Consider the following 21,216-nt stretch of genomic DNA (forward strand, 5'->3'; position numbering starts at 1 on the left):
TACCTGCCCACTGGAGAACTAATCAGTTTATTTTATATGTCAAATGATATTGAGTGTTTACATGTAAAGGTAAAAGCATGCATCATCTTATGAATGAATAGATACAAGTTATGCTTTGTGGAGTAAATTTCAAAAAACATTTTAATGTTATTATAGGCTTATTGCTACAGTTAAAAAAAACTCGCAAGAGATACAGGAGGCAAACACACAGATTCTCAAACTCAGTCTGTGATCAAAATGACTGGTTTAATATTGAACTCCCCTTTTTATATATATTTTAAAGACTGAAGCAGAGGACTGTAACATTATAATCCACCCCCCCCCCCCAAATATAGTGCTTAAATTAAAAAGAAAGCACAATCACTCAATTATGGTTGGTTTTGTTGTTGTTGTTGTTGTTGTTTTGACATTTCCAGCTTTCATTTTTGTAAGCAGGAAATTCAGTGTAATTCCATATTGCCTGGATGACTGAAATAAGTATGTGAATAAAAGAACTTCATACACTTGGGGAGAATTATCTTAATACAGAATGAGAGAGATTGTTCAAAAAGATAAATACAGACTACACAAAAACACAGAATTTATTCAGACCATCCATCTCTCTATTATCAAATTTACCCTCATTCCCCTGATCCTAGACTATTACTATTTTAAACTGCCTTTATAGAGCTTTATGAATTTTAAAGTGTGCCATGAATTAGATTTATGAACCATACAGTACTATGCAGCTATAATAAATGCTGGGAGAACCTACTTTAACAGATGAACATTCCTGAAAGCAAACATTATGAGATTCTGTTAAAAAGAGGTTATCAGGAATAAACGAGTTGAAATATCTAGTTTTCCAAAGTAATGGAAAATGACTAATGGCACTTTGTAGAACTAAAACTTTAAATACATTGATTGTTAGTGTGCACATAGAGTACATAAATGTACTGTACAGATTAAAGAACAAAAACAAATAGAAAAACATAATGAATACTATTACTATATTAGAGGGTTTATTTTTCCTCTCAAATACAGCTGTAATGAACATGTTTGTCAAGAATATCTGTTGCTTTGCAATCAGTCTAGTAAAATTGGGTACTTTAAAAGAGTCAATTTCAGAAAGCAGAAAACAATTATGAGCCAAATCAGCTGGGAGAAAGAATTTGAAGAGAATAATGTGAATGAAAATTGGGAACTGTTTAAAAACAATTTACTATCTGCTCAAAAAGCAACAATTCCACAATTGAGTAAAAAGGCTAAACTGGTTAAAAAAAACAACAACCTGGCTTGGAGGATGGATTGATGGATAGATAGATATGGATGCATAGATATATAAAGCAAATGAAAAAAAATGTGCAGTAGATTGAAATGAATATAAATTAGAAGCTAGGATTTGTAGAAATTAGTAAGGGAGTAAAATAACACAAGGAAAAATATATGGCCTAAAGAATTAAGGTCAATAAGTGGTACCTTTTAAAGTATATTAGGATCAGAAGCAATCCAAATTGTTGATCCATTACTAGACTGAAATGATAGAACTGTCAATAATAATGTGGAGCACTCAGAAATATTGAATGAATATTTCTGTTCTGTATTTGGGAAAAAGCCAGATCTTCTCAGAGGATGGCGATGAAATTCTTTCCCTTCCAATCATAACTCAGGAGGATATTAAACAGCTAATAAAGTTAGACTTTTTTAAATCAGCAGGTTGTGATATTTAGCATTCAAACTTTTTTAAAAAGCTGGCCAAGGAGCTTGCTAGACTGTTCATGTTGATTTTCAATAACTCTTGGAACAATAGGGGACTAGAAGAAAGCTAATGTTTTTTCAGTATTCGTAAAAGGTTAACAGGATGACTTGGGTAATTATATAGGCCTACTATCCTGACATGGATCCCTGTCAATAAGAGCTGATATGAGGTAATATAGTTAATGCCAGTTGACATGGTTTTATAGATGACTTTTTTACAAGATTGTAAGTTTTGGTAGGTAAAGATAATAGCATTGATGTAATGCTAATATGAGGGGACAAGGAGTCCAGGAGAGTTGGCTGTATTTTAAAGAAACCTTATTGAGGACACAGGAACAAACCATCCTGAAGTGCAGAAAGAATAGCAAATATGGCAGATGACCTGCTTGGCTTAACAGTGAAATTTTCAGTGATCTTAAACTCAAAAAGGAAGCTTACAAGAAGTGGAAATTTCTACAGTATAAAAATACTGCTACAGCATGCAGGGGTATAATCAGGAAGGCTAAGGCACAACTGGAGTTGCAGCTAGCAAGGCATGTGAAGAGTAACAAAAGGATTTCTACAGGTATGTTAGCAACAAGAAGGTGGTCAAGGAAAGTCTGGGACCCTTACAGCATGGGGGAGGCAACATAGTGACAGATGTGGAAAAAGGTGAAGTACTCAATGCTTTCTTGCCTCGGCCTTCACAGAGAAGGGCAGCTCCCAGACTGCACTGGGCAACCACAGCATGGAGAGTAGGTGAGCAGCCCTCGGTGGTGAAAGAACAGATTAAGAAATATTTAGAAAACCTGGACATGCACAAGTCCATGGGTCCAGATCTAATGCATCAAAGGGTGCTGAGGGAGTTGGCTGATGTGATTGCAGAGCCATTTGCCATTATCTTTGAAAACTCATGGCAATTGGGTGAGGTCCCAGACGACTGGAAAAAGGCAAATATAGTGCCCACATTTTAAAAAGGGGGAAAAAAAGAGAACAACAGGGAACTACAGACTGATCAGCCTCACTTCAGTCCCTGGCAAAATCATGGAGCAGGTCCTCAGGGAATCCATTTTGAAGCACTTGGAGAAGAGGAAGGCAATCTGGAACAGTCAGCATGGATTCACCAAGGGCAAGTCATGCCTGACTAATCTAATCACCTTCTATGATGAGATTACTGGTTCTGTGGATGAAGGGAAAGCAGTGGATGTATTGTTTCTTGACTTTAGCAAAGCTTTTGACACTGTCTTTCACAGTATTCTTGTCAGCAAGTTAAAGAAGTACTGGCTGGATGAATGCACTATAAGGTGGGTAGAAAGTTGGCTAGATTGTCGGGCTCAACGGGTAGTGATCAATGGCTCCATGTCTAGTTGGCAGCCGGTGTCAAGTGGAGTGCCCCAGGGGTCGGTCCTGGGGCCGGTTTTGTTCAATATCTTCATAAATGAACTGGAGGATGGTGTGGATTGCACTCTCAGCAAATTTGCGGATGATACTAAACTGGGAGGAGTGGTAGATACGCTGGAGGGCAGGGATAGGATACAGAGGGACCTAGACAAATTGGAGGATTGGGCCAAAAGAAATCTGATGAGGTTCAATAAGGATAAGTGCAGGGTCCTGCACTTAAGAAGGAAGAATCCCATGCACTGCTATGGGTTGGGGACTGACTGGCTAAGCAGCAGTTCTGCAGAAAAGGACCTGGGGATTACAGTGGAGGAGAAGCTGGATTTGAGTCTGCAGTGTGCCCTTGTTGCCAAGAAGGCCAATGACATATTGGGCTGTATTAGTAGGAGCACTGCCAGCAGATCGAGGGATGTGATTATTCCCCTCTATGCGGCACTGGTGAGGCCATATCTAGAGTATTGCGTCAAGTTTTGATCCCCCCGCTACAGAAGGGATGTGGACAAATTAGCGAGCCCAGCAGAGGGCAACGAAAATGATTAGGGGGCTGGGGCACATGATTTACAAGGAGAGGATGAGGGAACGGGGGTTATTTAGTCTGCAGAAGAGAAGAGTGAGGGGGGATTTGAAAGCAGCCTTCAACTACCTGAAGGGGGGTTCCACAGAGGATGGAACTCAGCTGTTCTCAGTGGGGGCAGATGAAAGAACAAGAAGCAGTGGTCTCAAGTTGCACTGGGGTGGGAAGTCTAGGTTGGATATTAGGAAACACTATTTCACTAGGACCCTTCCTAAGTACTTTAAACAGTGGGAGTGGAGATTGCTTATGGGCATGGACGTATTACAGCCACAACAGTGTTTGAAACCCAGGGACTTCAGCACTGCTGATTTTATAGACCTTTATAAAACCCTCAATTCACTTTTCCAAGCTGAAAAGTCCCAATTTTTTTAAATCTCTCCTCATATGGAACCTGTTCCTTAATCATTTTTGTTGCTCTTCTCTGTACTTCTTCCAATTCTAATCTCTTTTCTGAGATTTGGTGAACAAAACTAACTGTACACTGTATTCAAGGGATGGGCATACCATGGATTTTTATGGTGGCATTATGATATTTTCGGTCTTCTTATCTATCCCTTTCCTAATGGTTTCCTAATATTGTTAGCTTTTTTAACTGCCTGTGCACATTCAGCAGATGAGTTCAGAAATATTTACTACTCCAAAATCTTTCTTGAGTAGTAACAGCTAATTTAGATCCCATCATGTTGAGTATATATAGTTGGGATAATGTTTTCCAAAGTGCATTACTTTGAATCAGCTTTTACAAAAGGCAACATGGCCTAGACAAAACACTAAACCAGCACTCAGAAGACCTGGGTTTTATTCCTGGCTCTGCCACTGGCCTGCAGGGTGACCTTGGGCAAGCACTTCACTACTCTGTGCCTCAATTTCCCCATCAGTAAAATGGTAATAATGATACTGACTTCCCTTGTAAAGCCCTTTGAGATCTACTGATGAAACAAGCTATATAAGGATTAGGTATTATTAATATCAGTTTTAGGTAAAATCTCAAAAGAATTTAATAATTTTATATACATAATCAGATGGCCTGTGATACAATTGCTCTAATTATGGTTCATAGATTTTAAAGATCACAAGGAACTGTTATGAATATTGAGTATGACTTGATTAACCCAGGCCCTAAAATTTCACACAAGGATTTTTGCATCTAGTCCAATAACTTTGTCAAGGTTCCTCCCCCACTCTGCACTCTAGGGTACAGATGTGGGAACCTGCATGAAAAACCTCCTAAGCTTATCTTTACCAGCTTAGGTCAAAACTTCCCCAAGGTACAAAATATTACACCCATTATCCTTGGACTGGCCGCTACCACCACCAAACTAATACTGGTTACTGGGGAAGAGCTGTTTGGACGCGTCCTTCCCCCCAAAATACTTCCCAAAACCTTGCACCCCACTTCCTGGACAAGGTTTGGTAAAAAGCCTCACCAATTTGCCTAGGTGACTACAGACCCAGACCCTTGGATCTTAAGAACAATGAACAATTCTGGACAAGGTTTGGTAAAAAGCCTCACCAATTTGCCTAGGTGACTACAGACCCAGACCCTTGGATCTTAAGAACAATGAACAATTCTCCCAACACTTGCACCCCCCCTTTCCTTGGAAATGTTGGATAAAAAGCCTCACCAATTTGCATAGGTGACCACAGACCCAAACCCTTGGATCTGAGAACAATGAAAAAGCATTCAGTTTTTTACAAGAAGACTTTTAATAAAAAATAGAAGTAAATAGAAATAAAGAAATCCCCCCTGTAAAATCAGGATGGTAGATATCTTACAGGGTAATTAGATTCAAAAACATAGAGAACTCCTCTAGGCAAAACCTTAAGTTACAAAAAAGATACACAGACAGAAATAGTTATTCTATTCAGCACAATTCTTTTCTCAGCCATTTAAAGAAATCATAATCTAACACATACCTAGCTAGATTACTTACTAAAAGTTCTAAGACTCCATTCCTGGTCTATCCCCGGCCAAGACGACTACAGACAGACACAGACCCTTTGTTTCTCTTCCTCCTCCCAGCTTTTGAAAGTATCTTGTCTCCTCATTGGTCATTTTGGTCAGGTGCCAGTGAGGTTACCTTTAGCTTCTTAACCCTTTACAGGTGAGAGGAGCTTTCCCCTGGCCAGGAGGGATTTCAAAGGGGTTTACCCTTCCCTTTATATTTATGACAAACTTGTATTTTCACTATCATTTTTCAATAGGACATCCAAATCTTGTTTTAAAGACTTGAAACAATTGATTTACCATGTTACTTGGTAATTCACTTTTGTGGTTAAATACCCTCATTGTTAAAATTGTCTTAAATTATTTTATTTTCCATGTAGGTACTTAAACTTAGTGATCAAGTCATCTCTAGTCTTCTCTTTAATAATTAAATAGATTGAGATCCTTTAGTCTTTCATTGCAAGTCATGTTTTGTGGACTACAAATCATCCTTGTAGTTCTTCTCTTTCCATTATAGCACTTGTGGTGATTTCTTTACACTTTTTGAAACCACCAATGAAATTTTCCATGCTTTATTTCAGTACAAAAAGTAAGATTTTTGTTGAAATTAGAAAGGAAAAACATGTAGCTATTTTAAAGCAGAAGGACAAATTAAGTTTTCACCTTTTGAAAAAAAGCTTTGGCAAGCTTTTTATTTTAGTAGCTTCACAGTAGAAAAGCTGGTGGGAGAAAGCTATTATTTGAAATAGTCCTCAGCAAGGAGATGTGCCTTTGAATGTTCAGGAGAATTTTGGTTTTGAGTTATGGACTTTTGGAAGTCCATATCTGGACAGTCTGGACCATATTTGGAAGTCCATATCTGAACAGTCCATTTTTTTTTTACAGGGATTTTCCACTAAGCTTCTAAACTAACGAACTGACTTCTGCAAACTAATTGAAAGACTCCTGTTGATATCAGTGGGCTTTGGATCAGGCCCAAAGGGAATAGTTAAATAAAGCTGTGCTGTGTACACATTCTTGTCAAATTTTGCTTCAAAGTATTAAAAATTCCAAAGATGGGGGAAAAATGAGGCAAGGGCTTCACATTTCAATCCCTATTGTTCATAAATTATTTTACATTAGCACCTAGAGTCCTTTTATTTAAGAATGCTGCTGCTTTATTTCAAAACCAGGCATGACTGATTGTCTAACTTGTGAGATCGCATCCTGCATATACAATTTATTTTCTCCCTTTATTTTGAGCATATGCTGCTACTTTATTGGAACCACACCTAAGAAACCATTAAAATGTATTTGTGTGAAATTTACATATTGTGTGTATTTGTTTTTCCCCCAAACTGCTGCTTTAAATTATTATCCTTTCATGCACATGACCTTAGTGTTTCAGACTGTTAGATCAGGCAGATTTTTTTGTACTCATAGCTGTATTTTGTGAGTGAACACAACAAAAATACTGTATAGCAAAACAAGGCATGACATTTTTGTTTATCCACCGTGAAAAATGTAATAAAATATAGCCATAAGCATTGCAATTTACAAAGTAAAATCAACCTGAAATGTCAAAATATAACAATTCAATCTTAATGGACTGTCCACTGTGACACAAAAGCTGCTGACAAAATTGTGACATTCTAAATCCTGAAAAGCTAAAAGGGCACTAGTACCGGGTTAAAAAAAAATTATATTATACAGAAATACCTATATTGAAAAAAATGCACCACAAGCAATACTGAAATATCAATACAGCTAGAATGTCATAAAACATTGCATTTCAACTTTTTTTTTCCATTTTCAAACCCCTTTTAAAGTTTTGAAACCTAGTGCAGACCACTTTGGAAATCTTAGACATGGACTGCAGACCCGCAGGGGTCTGAAGATCACTGGTTAAACACTGTTCTATGGTGGTAACAACCTTTCACGGACCCATTTGACATAGTCGGCAGCACCCCAGGGATCCATGAACCAGAGGCTGAAAACCACTGTCATAAGAGCACTGGTCCATAGAAGATACAATTTCTCTTTCTCACCATGGAGGTGGTCAGACACACAAGGATGAGCACTCAGACTTCAGTGGGATCTGGATTAGGACTACAGTCCCATTCCCCACTGTTTACCCACAGAAGAACGAGACACAAATGCAACTTTTTTTAAAAAATGGTAAAGTTACTTACTAATTCCTTGAGTTATAAATTGCTCTATAGATACTTCATGCATTATAGAAACAAAGGACTGAAAGGGACCTTGAGAGGTCATCTAGTCCAGTCCCCTGCCCTCATGACAGTACTAAGTATTATCTAGACCATTCCCAACAGCTCTTTGGAGATTAAGAGCAGATTAGACAATGATTGTGATTCCACAACCTTTCTAGACAATTTATTCCAGTGCTTAACTACCCTGACGGTTAGGAATTTTTTCCTAATGTCCAACCTAAGCTGCCCTTGCTGCAAGTTATGTCCATTCTTGTCCTGTCCTCAGACGTTAAAGGAGAACAATGTTTCTCTTTACTCCTTGTAACAACCTTTTTTGTATTTGAAAACTTATGTCCCCTCAGTCCTCTGTTCTTCAGACTAAACAAACCCAGTTTTTTTTCAATTTTCCCTCAGAGGTCATGTTTTCTAGACTTTTAATGATTTTTTTTTTTTTGTTCTCTGGATTTTCTCCAATTTGTCCATATTTCCTAAAATGTGGCATGCAGAACTGGACACCGTACTCTATTTGAAGCCTAATCAGCGTGGAGTAGAGCAGAAAAATTACTTTTCGTGTCTTGCTTACAACACTCCTGCTAATACATCCCAGAATGATGTTTGCTTTTTTGCCACAGTGTTGTACTGTTGACTTCTATTTAGCTTGTGATCCCTTTCACAGTACTTCAGATCCCTTTCACAGGACTCCTTCCTAGGCAGTCATTTCCCATTTTGTATGTGTGCAACTGAATGTTCCTTCCTAATTGAAGTTCTTTGCATTTGTCCTTATTGAATTTCATCCTATTTACTTCAGACCATTTCTCCAGTTTGTCCAGTTCATTTTGAATTTAATCCTAACCTCCAAAGCACTTGCAACTCCTCCCAGCTTAGTATCATCCACAGACTTTATAAGTGTACTCTCTATGCCATTATTGAAATAACTGATGAAGATATTGAACAGAACCAGAATCCCTGTGGGATCCCACTTGTTATGCCCTTACAGCTTGACTGAACTACTCATAGCTACTCTCTGGGAATGGTTTTCCAACCAGTTATGCACCCATGGTATAGTAGCTCCATCTAGGTTGTACTTCCCTAGTTTATTTATGAGAAGGTCATGTGAGCCAGTATCAAAAGCCCTACTAATGTCAAGATATGTTAGGATATAGAGGTTCAGGCCTGTCTGCAAAGGCCTGTACTCTAAGAATTTAGGTGTATTCTTATCACTTGGCTAGTGATAGAGGTATAAAAGAAAGAATCAAAATCACTGTCTGCTGGTGTAAGGGCCTTCTCTTACTGTGACAGTCTGAGGCCCTGTTCTTAGGCTAAGGCCTTTGGCTAAGCAGCAGAGGCAGCCATAAGCTGGGAAGCGACCGGTCACATCCTCACATTCCAAACTAGTCACATTGAAATAAGGTGCTATTGGGCTGTTAGGCACTATCAGGACAAGATTGTATTCCTATCACCTCCAGAGAAAGGGAAGTGCCTAGAAAATGTAAAAGGAAACTTAGTTTGATAGCATCCTGTCTGGCAAGAACTCACTTATCAATAGCTGGGATGTGAAATCCTCACTTCTGTATTGTTTTGTCATTATAGTTCCCACTTTGCTGTTGTTTGTCTGTATAATCTCTGTCTGGTTCTGTGATTGTTCCTGTCTGCTGGATAATTAATTTTGCTGGGTGTAAACTAATTGAGGTGGTGGGATATAATTGGGTACATAATCATGTTACAATATGTTAGGATTGGTTCGTTAAATTTCAGGAAAATGATTGGTTAAGGTATAGCTAAGCAGAACTCAAGTTTTACTATATAATCTGTAGTCAATGAGGAAGTGACTGGGGTGGGGGTGTGGGTGGGGGTGGGCGTGGGCATGGGCATGGGGGCGTGTGAGATGGGAACAGGGAATGGGGGTAAGAAAATTGGAATCATGTTTTGCTAAAGGGGGAAATGGGAACAGGGAATGGGAGTAAGGAAGTTGGAATCATGTTTGGCTAAGGGTAGGAATGGGAACAGGGACACAGGTGTAAGGCTCTGTGGTGTCAGAGCTGGGAAGGAGGATACTAAGGAAGGAAACTGGAATCATGCTTGCTGGAAGTTCACCCCAATAAACATCGAATTGTTTGCACCTTTGGACTTCGGGTATTGTTGCTCTCTGTTCATGCGAGAAGGACCAGGGAAGTAAGTGGGTGAAGGAATAAGCCCCCTAACAAGATATATCACATCTTCCATTTCCCCTGTAGCAGGGTGGGCACCAGCTCTTGCCCTGAAGGGCTGAAAAGCCGGGCTGGGGGCTAGAAGCTCGGCTGTGTGGGGAAGTAGCCACAGCTGAGCCATGCCCCAATCAGGGCCCAGCTGGCCCTTGTAAAGGCTGGGAGCTAGACGCTCAGGGAGACTCTCTCTGGCTGGAGAGAGAATCATAGACTATCAGGGTTGGAAGGGACCTCAGGAGGTCATCAAGTCCAACCCCCTTGCTCAAAAAGCAGGATCAATCCCCAATTTTTACCCCAGATCCCTAAATGACCCCCTCAAGGATTGAACTCACAACCCTGGGTTTAGCAGGCCAATGCTCAAACCACTGAGCTATCCCTCCCCCCCAAAAGGAGGTGAGATGCATGTTTCTGCCTGGTTACGAACCAGGGCCCTTTCGCATGTCAGGCACACGTGATAACCACTACACTACAGAAACCCAGGCCATGGGGGAACTCACCCTGGTGACCTAGAGTGAGGCAAGGCTGGGGAAAGGCCTCAGGAGCTGGGAAGCCCTAGGCCAGCAACTCCCCAGACTGCAGGGCCTGGTCCCAGTCCCATATAGGTATTGGGGTTGCAGAGGGGCAGCCTGAGGGTGGGTAAAGGCAGCCAGTCCAAACCCCTTGTTGCCTGTGATGATTGGCTTTTACACTGCAGTCCACCCCAGGGTGCGGGGCTAGATGGAGACAGGCCTGACTTAGGTGATGTGGGGATAGTGGGTGAGGGTTCCCCAGGGTGGGGATACCCAGAGATTGGGGATACTGTCAGGGGGCAGCACACAAGGCAAGAGGACCAGATCCTGGGAGGACTGGGGCCAGTGGAAAGCTGGATCACCAGCCTGCAGAGGGCGCTCTGGGCTGGAAATCTAGCTAATTCCCAAGGATGACCAGCAGGAGGAGCTGCCGGGTGAGTCTGAATGCTTACAAGTGGTGGAGAATGCGGGCATGAGTGGTCTGCTCCTGAAGCAAGGGGCAGAATAAGGGGCTAAGTGGAATGTGCCACATCACAAGTGACAGAACTGCTGCTGGAGAAACAGGGGATGATGGATCCCATGTACATGGGAGTGTACTATGCGGAGGCCCCAGGGTGGGCCCTGGGGACATCAGCCCAGCAGAATGGGACAGAAGAGCTGCAGAGACTTCAGGGGACCCAACAGGGACTGTGGGAGATGTTGGGGGCCCTCCAAGAGCAGGTTTACAATCTGGTGAGGGAGCAGCAGGCCCTGCAGACATTCCTTGGATGGGAATTTAAAAGAGACAGGGGAGGGCGTGGGCCAGGAGGCCCATGATAAGGGCTTGCTACGCCTGTGGTCAGACAGGACACTTAAGACTGGACTGTCCCTACAGGGCTGGAGGAAGGGTACCTTACCCCGAAACGGGACGATGCCCAATCCCTCAAGCAGCCTGCTGGGTGAGGGAACCCAGGTGGCTGTGGGCGTGCGGGCAAAGAGGACACCTAGAGTGGGAGTGCCCCACCCCAAGGAAGGGTTGGCCCGGCGAGGGATGAAGGAAAGATGCCGAAACCTGGGACAGCATGAAGGCAGGATGCCTGCTGGGGCTGCCTGCACCTGGGCATATAAAAAGGCACTGCCCCCTCAGGAGAACTGAGGAGAGGCCCGAGGAGGCGCCTGTGCGGCCGGACGGGCCAAAACTGACAGAAGCAGCAACCGGGATGGAGGGATCCCTGTGGGAGCTGGGAACCCAGACTGTCATGCGGTTAGTCACCAAGGAGGAGACCCAGACCATGTGGGCCCAGTGGGAGGCTGGGACCCAGGTGGGGGGCAAGCGGGACTCAGACCCTGAGTGAGAGGGGACGGGAGGACCCAGATCTATGGACATGGCTCGATGCCATGGAACGGGCCCACCAGAGGGTAGAGACACAGGTTAGGGAGATGTCCCGAGCCTGGCAGGCTGCAGAAAGAAAATGTGAGAGTCTGGAGGGGCGGTCCTGGAGGGCTAACTTCGGTGAGCGCAGGCTGAGAGGCCCCTCTTCCCCTTGGAGTGGGGGTTTTGAGGGGTGTGTGTGTAGCGGGATGGTCACCCACTCTTGCCCTGAAAGGCTGAAAAGCAAGCCCTTGGAGAGGGCTGTGGGCTAGAAGCTGGGGTGAGTGAGGAAGTAGTCTCAGCTGGCCCATGCCCCAATCAGGGCCCAGCTGGCCCTTATAAAGGCTGGGAGCCAGAAGCTCAGGGAGACTCTCTCTGGCTGGAGAGAGACAGGCCTAGCTTTGGAGGAACTCACCCGGGGGACCTAGAGTGAGGCCAGGCTGGGGAAAGGCCTCAGGAGCTGGGAAGCCCTAGGTCAGCAATGTCCCAGGCCCATAGAGGTATTGGGGTTGCAGAGGGGCAGCCTGAGGGTAGGTAAAAGCAGCCAATCCAAACCCCTTGTTGCCTGTGATGATTGGCTTTTATACTGCAGTCCACCCCAGGGTCCGGGCCTAGACTGTGACTGGCAGTAGCCACGACTGAGGTGACATGGGGATAGTGGGTGAGGGTCCCCCGGAGTGAGGAAACCCAGGGAGTGGGGGTACTGCCAGGGTGGCAGCACCCAAGGCAAGGGCACCAGGTCCTGGGAGAGACTGTGGGCCAGTGGTAAGGCGAATCACCGGCCTGCAGAGGGCGTTCTGGGCTGGAAATTGAGCTAATTCCCAAGAACGACAAGCAGGAGGCACCACCAGGTGAGTCCGAACGCTTAAACCCCACATCCACAAGGCTCGTTAGCTTGTCAAAGAAAGCTATCAGGTTGTTTGCCATGATGTGTTCTTGACAAATCCATGCTGGCTGTTTTTTATCACTTTATCTTCTGGGTGTTTGCAAATTGATTGCTTAATTTGCTCCATTGTCTTCGTGGGTACTGAAGTTAAGATGACTGGTCCGTAATTCCCCAAGTTGTCCTTATTTGCCCTTTTCCAGTCCTCTGGAATCTCTCCCAGCTTCCATGACTTTTCAAAGATAATCACTAATGGCTCAATACCTCCTCACTCTGCTCCTTGAGTATTCTAGGATTTATTTCATCAGGCCCTAGTGACTTGAAGAAAAATATAACTGGTCTAAGTAAATTTTAATTTGTGTTTTTTCCCTATTTTCACCTCTGATCCTACCTCATTTTTCACTAACATTCACTTGTTAGACATCCAATCTCTACTAACCTTTCTGGTGAAAACTGAAAAAGTCATCTAACACTTCTGCCATTTCCACATTTTCTGTTATTGCCTTCCCCCCCTTACCTTATTGAGTAAAGGGTCTACCCTATCCTTGGTCGTCATCTTGCTTTTAATGTATTTATAGAATGCTTTCTTTTTACCTTGGACTTAGATATTTAGTTTTGAAAACAGATCTAAATCCAAACTTTAATAACTTACACCCATCCCTATTTTTTCCTGTCATACATTGGAAGTCAGATATTTTACAGGTGTTTAAGCATATTAGATTAACACTATTATCATTATAAACCAAACTCATAATGTCATAATGATAGCAAGTTAAATTTGCAAGGATCTATTGTCCATAAATTCATATTTATTAATTTAGAAATAGAGGGTAATATCATTAATGCCAATCAATTCCCATATCATCCATTCCCTTATCTTGCTTGAGATGGATATCAAACTGACAGGCCAATAATTACCTAGGTCATCCCATTTACCCTTTCTAAATACTGGCACAACATTAGCTTTCTTCTAGAACATTCCTAGTGTTCCAAGATTTATTGAAATCAGCATTAAGTCCAGTGAGCTCCTCAGCTAGCTCTTTTAAAACTCTTGGATGCAAGTTATTGGACCAATTGATTTAAAAGTGGTACACTAAAGTAGCCACAGTTTAACATACTCCTGAGATGATGATGGAATGAAAACCATTATATGATATGACTACATCATCTGTTTTCTCTTCCAAATTCAGAACCGAAATATGTACTGAAGACTTCCACCTTTTCTGCATTTTTGATAGTTCTCCCAGTTCCATTTAATAATATACCAATAACATTTTTAGGATTCTTTTTGTTCCTAATATATTTAAAAACCTTTCTTGTTCTTAACTCTATTAGCCGTAGAATTTTCTTTCTACGCTATACTTCCCCTTTCAATTCTCTATCCGTTCTAACTTCTGATTTATATTCATTAATATCAACTTCCTCTTTGTTCCATTTCTTTTATTTTGTGTGTGTGTGTGTGTATATATATACACACACACACACATTATATTATATTTTTTTGGTGCTTTCACATCCCCTCTAAACCAGGTTTTCTTAAACAACAACATAATATAGCCTTTTCCCCCTTGATTGTGGCCTTTTTGGGCATCAGGTAAAATATTCTTGAACAATTCTCAATTATTAGTCTCATTTTTCTGATTAAATTATTCTTCCCAGCTGATTTAACTCAGTTGTTTTCAGCTTTGTGAAATTGGCCAAGTTCTTGGATGACCAGGTTCAGGAAGTAATACCATCTCAGATTCAAAGAAGGAACTGGCCACCAAGGTACCAGAGATAGTGAAAATCAGAGAGGACGCTAGGTAGTTTGTAATGACCAGAAGCCAAGGACCATGTAGTGTTCTATACAGCTGGAGCCAGATGAGGCTGGGCAGGCTATTAGACTATTAGAATTGGTGAGGAACTTTCCAATGAAGAGTTTTGTTTTGTTTGGCAGGGGAGGGGTCTAAAAATACCAATTTGTATTACCAATTTTGATGACCTTCTGAGAATTGGGGAGCCTGGCTTTTCAGGGCCCACAGCTCTGGGGCATCTCAATTGTGTGAATTGTTCCATGGGTGGGGACTCCAGGGATTTCAGGTTCCCTTCTGTGAGGCTAGGTTTGAAGTGAAACATTCAGAATATTTTTTCCACATCTTCTGGAAATTTTGAAAGAGTCTACAGTTCCTTTTCTAAATGCATTTTGTTTTTTTCAGAATTTTGGAAATTCTGAAAGAATTGGAAAGAATTTTTAACTTTTCACCAGCTGTGGTGACTACCTGAGAGAAGAGCACCAGAAGGAACACCACACAGTTAAAAGTATCAAATCATGATATTTTAAGCTTACAAACGCAGAAGATATTTTCTATTGTTAATATGGCAAGGACAGTAGTCTGAGCAATAAGGAAGAGGAGTTGGAAATTCTGCCTGATGAGAAGAAATTTCATATAATTGGAATTACTGAAAACTGGTAGGATGATTCACATTAATTGAATGTTAAAATCACTGGTTATAACTATGGTAGGAAGGTAAGAATGAGTAAAGAGATGGGGGGTGGTATCAGCAATGAAGTCACCATTACCTGTTTCAGAGTCTCATAACTCAGAAATGTAGGATCTGGAATGCATATGGATCAATATGCTGACTAACAAAGCACAGTAGGGGATGACAACTGGGATCTGCTAACAGATGAAAAAATTAAAACAAAGAACAGGATGAGCTACTCCATAAGCACCTGTTTGTAAGACAAAGCTTTTTTGTTATGGGGAATTTCATTTTGGAGATGCATGCTGGAGGCCTCATGCAGTCAGTAGGAAAACTTCACTTGAATTTCTAAAAATTATAGATAATTTCCTAACACAAGACATTATAATCCTGCATGAGGTATCTTATATAGGACCCTGTGACAGGGTGCTGTGCAAAGGGTTGCTGATTCAGCCCTCTGTCATGGCAGCTCCAATTTAGGAGAATAAATTAGAGCTGGTCCTAATTGGGGAAGCAGAGATAGCTGCCGCCTAATTAGCCTGGGGCTGTATAAAAGTCTCAGGGGAAGGAAGCCAAGGGGGGAGCAGAAAGAAAGGGAAAAGGTAGGGAGTGGAAGCAGGGAGGTAGCTCTCCCCTCCCTCCCTCCCGCCTGCAGATGGTAAAGGGCCAACTGTACATGGTTAAATGGTGATGGGAACAACCCTATGAATAAACTGTACTAGTGGTTACTAACCAAAGGGTCTCAGAGTGACTTTGTGGACCTTGCAGAGGCAGGAGCTGAGGGGGCTCCATCACACTCCGCTGCAGACACCATGATAAAGAAAATGAATCAATCACTGTACTGGACGTTAATTATCTAAGTGCCAGTGATTATGACCTGGTAACATAAAATATAGGCAAACGGAGGACAGTGCCAACCACTAATATATTTATTTGATGCTTCAAAAGGTCTAATTTTCCAAAGATAAAGAAAATTATCAGCAAAGTTGACTTGGAAGAAAAGCTTAGACAGAAAAATGTGCATAAAAAGTGGGCAGTGGAATTTTTAAATGCCCCAAAATACTATGATTTCACAATTTAAAAAAAGACAATTTTAGCTGAAAGCCCACCCTGGTTCAGTGGCAAAGTGAAGGAAGCAATAAAAAATAAAAATGCAGTATATAACAAATGGGGGAGGGAAACAGATATTAATCAATGAAATTAGAAATTAAGTGTATCAAATTGATGAGGAGCAGAAGACCCCAGGGGAAAGTCCTTAAGACAATAAGGACAGATTTCATAGCAAATCTTAGCAGTGGTATAGGCCTGTACTAGATGGAAATGGTAAAATTGTTAATAATGATGAAGACACAGAAGTTGTGAAGTCCAAAACCATAACTGGGCTCAAAAGAGAATTAGGTAAGTTCATGTAGGATAAGTCCATCAATGCCTATTAGCCAAGATGGTCAGGGATGCAACCCCATGATCTGGATGTCCCTAGCCTGTGTGTGCTAGAAGCTGAGAGTGGACAACAGGAGATGGATCAACTGATGATTACCTGTTAGGTGCATACTCTGAAGCACTTGGCATTGCCCACTGTCGGAAGATAGGATAGTGGGCTAGATGGATCATTGGTCTGCCCAGTATGGCCATTCTTATTTCTTAAGTGTTCAATACATATTTCTCTTCTGTGTTTGGAAAGATGCAGAATGGTGTACTCATATCATAACTGTATGTTCAAGTACAGTAGAACCTGAGTTATGAACACCTCAGGAATGGAGGTTGTTCATAACTCTGAAATGTCCGTAACTATGAACAAAACGTTATGATGGTTATTTCAAAAGTTTACAACTGAACATTAACTTAATACAGTTTTGAAACTTTACTATACAAAACAAAAATGCTGCCTGTAATATCTTAATTTAAATAAAGCACAGAAACCGCTTCCTTACCTTGTCAAATTTAAAAAAAAAACACACACTTTATTGATTTAGTAGTTTACATTTAACACAGTACTGCGTTATATTTGCTATTTTTGTGTCTGGTGCTGCCTGATTGCACACTTCCAGTTCCAAATGAAATGTGTGGTTGACAGGTCAGTTCAAAACTGGTGTTTCATAACTATGAGGTTCTACTGTACTTTTCAGTCTATTTAACTCAGGATGATCTTAGAATATTTTTTTCTACGGAGACATTTTTAAATCAGCATAACTGGACAACTTGCACCAACTGTAAAAGAGCTGTTTTAGGAGATTTCAGGCCCAATGATGTTAATTTTTTAAAATAAATTTTAGAATATGTGGAAAATTCCAAAACACTGTTAGAGTAAAAATCTAGAACTTTCTGCAAATATAAGATCCAAGATAGTCAAATGGAATGGAGAGCTGTACAGGGCATAGATGGATGGAGCATAACACAAAAGAATCTCCAATTATCCAGGGAAGAAAAACAATCCTTCTTGGAGTTTCTATACTAAGAAGTATGGAAATAATGTTCTGCAAATGACAGACAACAGAATGGTCTGCTGTTTCTTGTAGCCAGGACATGAAATGTGACTAAGATTGGACAGTCTTCTCATATCAGCACTAGTGACACTGCTTCACAAAATACCTCACAGATTGTAGGTGACTTCTGGGAGCTTGGAAGGCTGCTGAAGGAGAAGAATGTCCAAGTGAGCTTCTCTGAGATAATTTCCATCCATGGAGTGAACGAAGAAAAACAGTAGATTCTGGAAGTGAAGTGTTAGCTAAGTAAATTGTATAAGGTACAGAGGTATGGTACTTTGGAACATTGATCCATCTTCAATGGGAAGAGGGACCAGTACATTTTGAACTGCCTCCATTTCAGCAAAAGGTGAGTTAATCTTCTAGGGGACAGGATGGCTAAATTAGATAACGAACAACAAAAAGGGAGGGTGAAAAGAGGGAACAAATGTGGACACAATTAGCACAAAATGAACCAATGCACTGAGGGACATGAGAATAAATTACCTAATTGCCTATACACAATTTAGGAACCTGGGTAGTAAACAAGTAGAATTGAAATTGGTCATTCATTAACAAATTCAACTTAGTTAGCATTACTGTAATCTGGTGAAAAGATTGGTAGGATTAGAATAATAAAATCAATAGAGAGAGAGAAAGACAGAAGGAATGAATATAAATCAGAATGGTAGAAAATTGATAGAGAGCAAAAGGACAAGGAGAAAAGTATGACCAGAATATTTAGGAGAAATAAAGAGTTTTAAGCTTATAAGGTGGGAGAAAAACAATCCTAAGAATAGTTCTGGTCCATTACTAGATGGAAATGGTAGAACTGTGAAAAACAATGCAGAAAAGGCAGAATTGTTCAATACATATTTTTTTCGTTATTTGAGGAAAAAAGCCAGATGAGTGTGTAGTCATATTCCATGACAAAATGCAAAGTTGCAATAGTAACTCAGAAGGATTTTAAACTGCAGCTACAAAAGGTAGACACTTTCCAACCAGGAGGTCCAGATAACTTGTATCCAAGTGTTTTAAAAGATCTGTCCTAGGAGCTCTCTGGACTGTTCATGTTGATTTTCAAGAAGTCTTGAACACTGTGGAAGTTCCGGAGGACTTGGGGAAAGCCCGTGTTGTGGCAATATTTAAAAAGTGTAAATAGGATTACCCTGATAACTATAAGCCTGTCAGCCTGACATCAGTCCTAGACAAAATAATGGAAGAGTTGATATGGGATTCAATTAAGAAAGAATAAAGGGAGGATAATTGCCAATCAACATGGGTTTATGGAAAACAGATCTTGTCTGTCTTGATTTTTATGACATTACAAATTTGGTTGATAAAGGAAAGAACATTGTTGTAATATATTTAGATTTGTCTACAGTCTTTGATTTTGTAACTCAATATTTTGATTAAAAATTAGAATGCTATAAAAGTAAAATAGCACACATTAAATGGATTAAAAGCTGGCTAACTTATTAGCCTCAAAATGTGATTGTAAACGGGGAATCATCATTGAGCTTGTGTGTTTCCAGTGGGGTCCCAAAGGGATAGGTTCTTGACCCTATGACTATTAACATTTTTATCAGTGATAGGAAGAAAACAAAATCATCACTGATAAAGTTTGCAGATGACACAAAAATGGGAAGTGGTAAATAGTGAAGAGAACAATTCACTGACACCATGTGATATGGATTGGTTGGTAAACTAGGTACAAATAGTATGAGTTTTAATATGGCCAGTGCAAGTTCATACATCTAGGGGGGAAAATACAGGCCTTAATTCCAGGATGGTAACATGATCCTGGGAAGCAGTGACTCTGAAAAAGAATTGGGGGTCATGCTAGATAATAATTTGAACATGGACTCTCAGTACAATGCTCTGGCCCAAAGAACTAATGCAATCCTTGGATGTATAAATGGGAATACTGGGTAGGAGTAGAGCAGTTATATTGCCTCTCTATTTGGCATTGGTAGGACTGCAACTGGAATTGTGTGTCCGGTTATGATACTCACAATTCAAGCAGAGTGTGGAGAAATTGGAAAGGTTCAGAAAAGAGTCAGAAGAGTGATTAAAGGACTGCTAATCATGTCTTATAACGGTTCTCAAGGAACTCAGTCTATTTAGCTTATCCAAGAGAAGATTAGGTGTGAACCCATCACAGCCTATAAGTACCTACATGGGGAACAGAAATTTGATAATAGAGGGCTCTTCAGTCTAACAGATATGGTATAACAAGGTCCAATGACTGGAAATTGAAGCAAGACAAATGTAAGCTAGAAATGGGGTTCAAATGGAATCGCTAACTATTGAAACAATTTACCAAAGGTTGTGGTGGATGGTTTTAAATGAAGATTGGATTAGTCTTCCCTAAAAGATATGCTCTGGTTCAAGCAGCAATTAATTCATGGAAGTCCTATAGCCTGTGTTATGCAGGAGGTCAGAATAAGTGATTACAATGGTCCTTTCTGGCCTTGTACTCTATGAATCTAATCTGTGTCAAGTGACTGTTACATAGAAAATACATAAAAATTCTGCACCACTATCAAAAAGGTAGTTGACACACTCATAGTCCATTAAGTCACCTGAAATAATTCACTAACCTTTTCCCAATAGACTCACAGCCAAAATCCAGAGCTTTTGTCTGTTCTTCAAAGTGGACATAACTTTAATAAGCATTTAAAAATTGTACATGCATTTAAAAAGCATTAAAAATATTTTAAATGCATTTAAAAATCATTTTCAGGTTTCATTGCATTAGACTGCTAACTTGACACAATGAAACATCAGGAGGTCAGACTGGATGATCAGAATGGTCCCTCCTGGCCCTGAATTGGATGAATTGGAAACTCTGGTATAATGCAGCGTTAGTGACCTAACAAGCGGAAATGACTGAGGTTAAAAAATCACCACTGCCTCCTTATGTTTAAACCACTGCTTTCCAGTCAGAGGGTGTCTAATCAATACATAAAAAAATGTAATGGGAGTTGGGGGCGGGGGGGAGAGATGCTCCACCAGTTAATCATACTGCATAGATATGGTATATTTAGAATGGCAGATTGTATTCAAGTATATTATATTTGAACTTGTGAAAACTGACCTACAGCAGCAAGCCAAGCATAATAAGGAAAATTACATTGAAACATATCAATGTTGTGCATGTACAAGATAATACAAATTGGGTAATTTTTTGTGTGTCATTAGGCTGCAGCAAATAAGTTGATTTGATATTGTCAACTCTTCTCAGAGTTATCAATAGCTTCTTTACATTTCTTCACCGCCAAGAAAAAATATGGTATGATATCTACCTGACATGCTCTGTATGTCCCTAGTTTGTCATAAGAAATTTGAAAAAACATCATTTCAATAAATATCCGAGAAGAAAACAAAATCATTCCACATTTCTGTAATACGGCCGGAAGGTTGCCATGCTTACAGATTTTGAAATACAGAATTCTCCAAAGATTCTGGTGTGAATACTTGTTATATTTTCATAAGATTTATACAAAAACTTCACTC

The 21,216-nt window shown here is 40.7% G+C and overlaps 1 protein-coding gene and 1 non-coding gene across 2 annotated transcripts in view; both read right to left on the reverse strand.

Moving 5' to 3' along the window:
* The window catches only part of LOC144930392 (uncharacterized), a 243,295-nt gene that overhangs the window by 22,472 nt on the left and 199,607 nt on the right, over positions 1–21,216 (reverse strand). The window lies entirely within an intron of this gene.
* TRNAV-GAC (transfer RNA valine (anticodon GAC)) lies at positions 10,433–10,505 on the reverse strand. The gene has a single exon. It is a non-coding gene; the product is annotated as a tRNA-Val (tRNA).

This window comes from Lepidochelys kempii, chromosome 3, assembly GCF_965140285.1.
Source record: "Lepidochelys kempii isolate rLepKem1 chromosome 3, rLepKem1.hap1, whole genome shotgun sequence".
Lineage (NCBI taxonomy): Eukaryota > Metazoa > Chordata > Testudines > Cheloniidae > Lepidochelys > Lepidochelys kempii.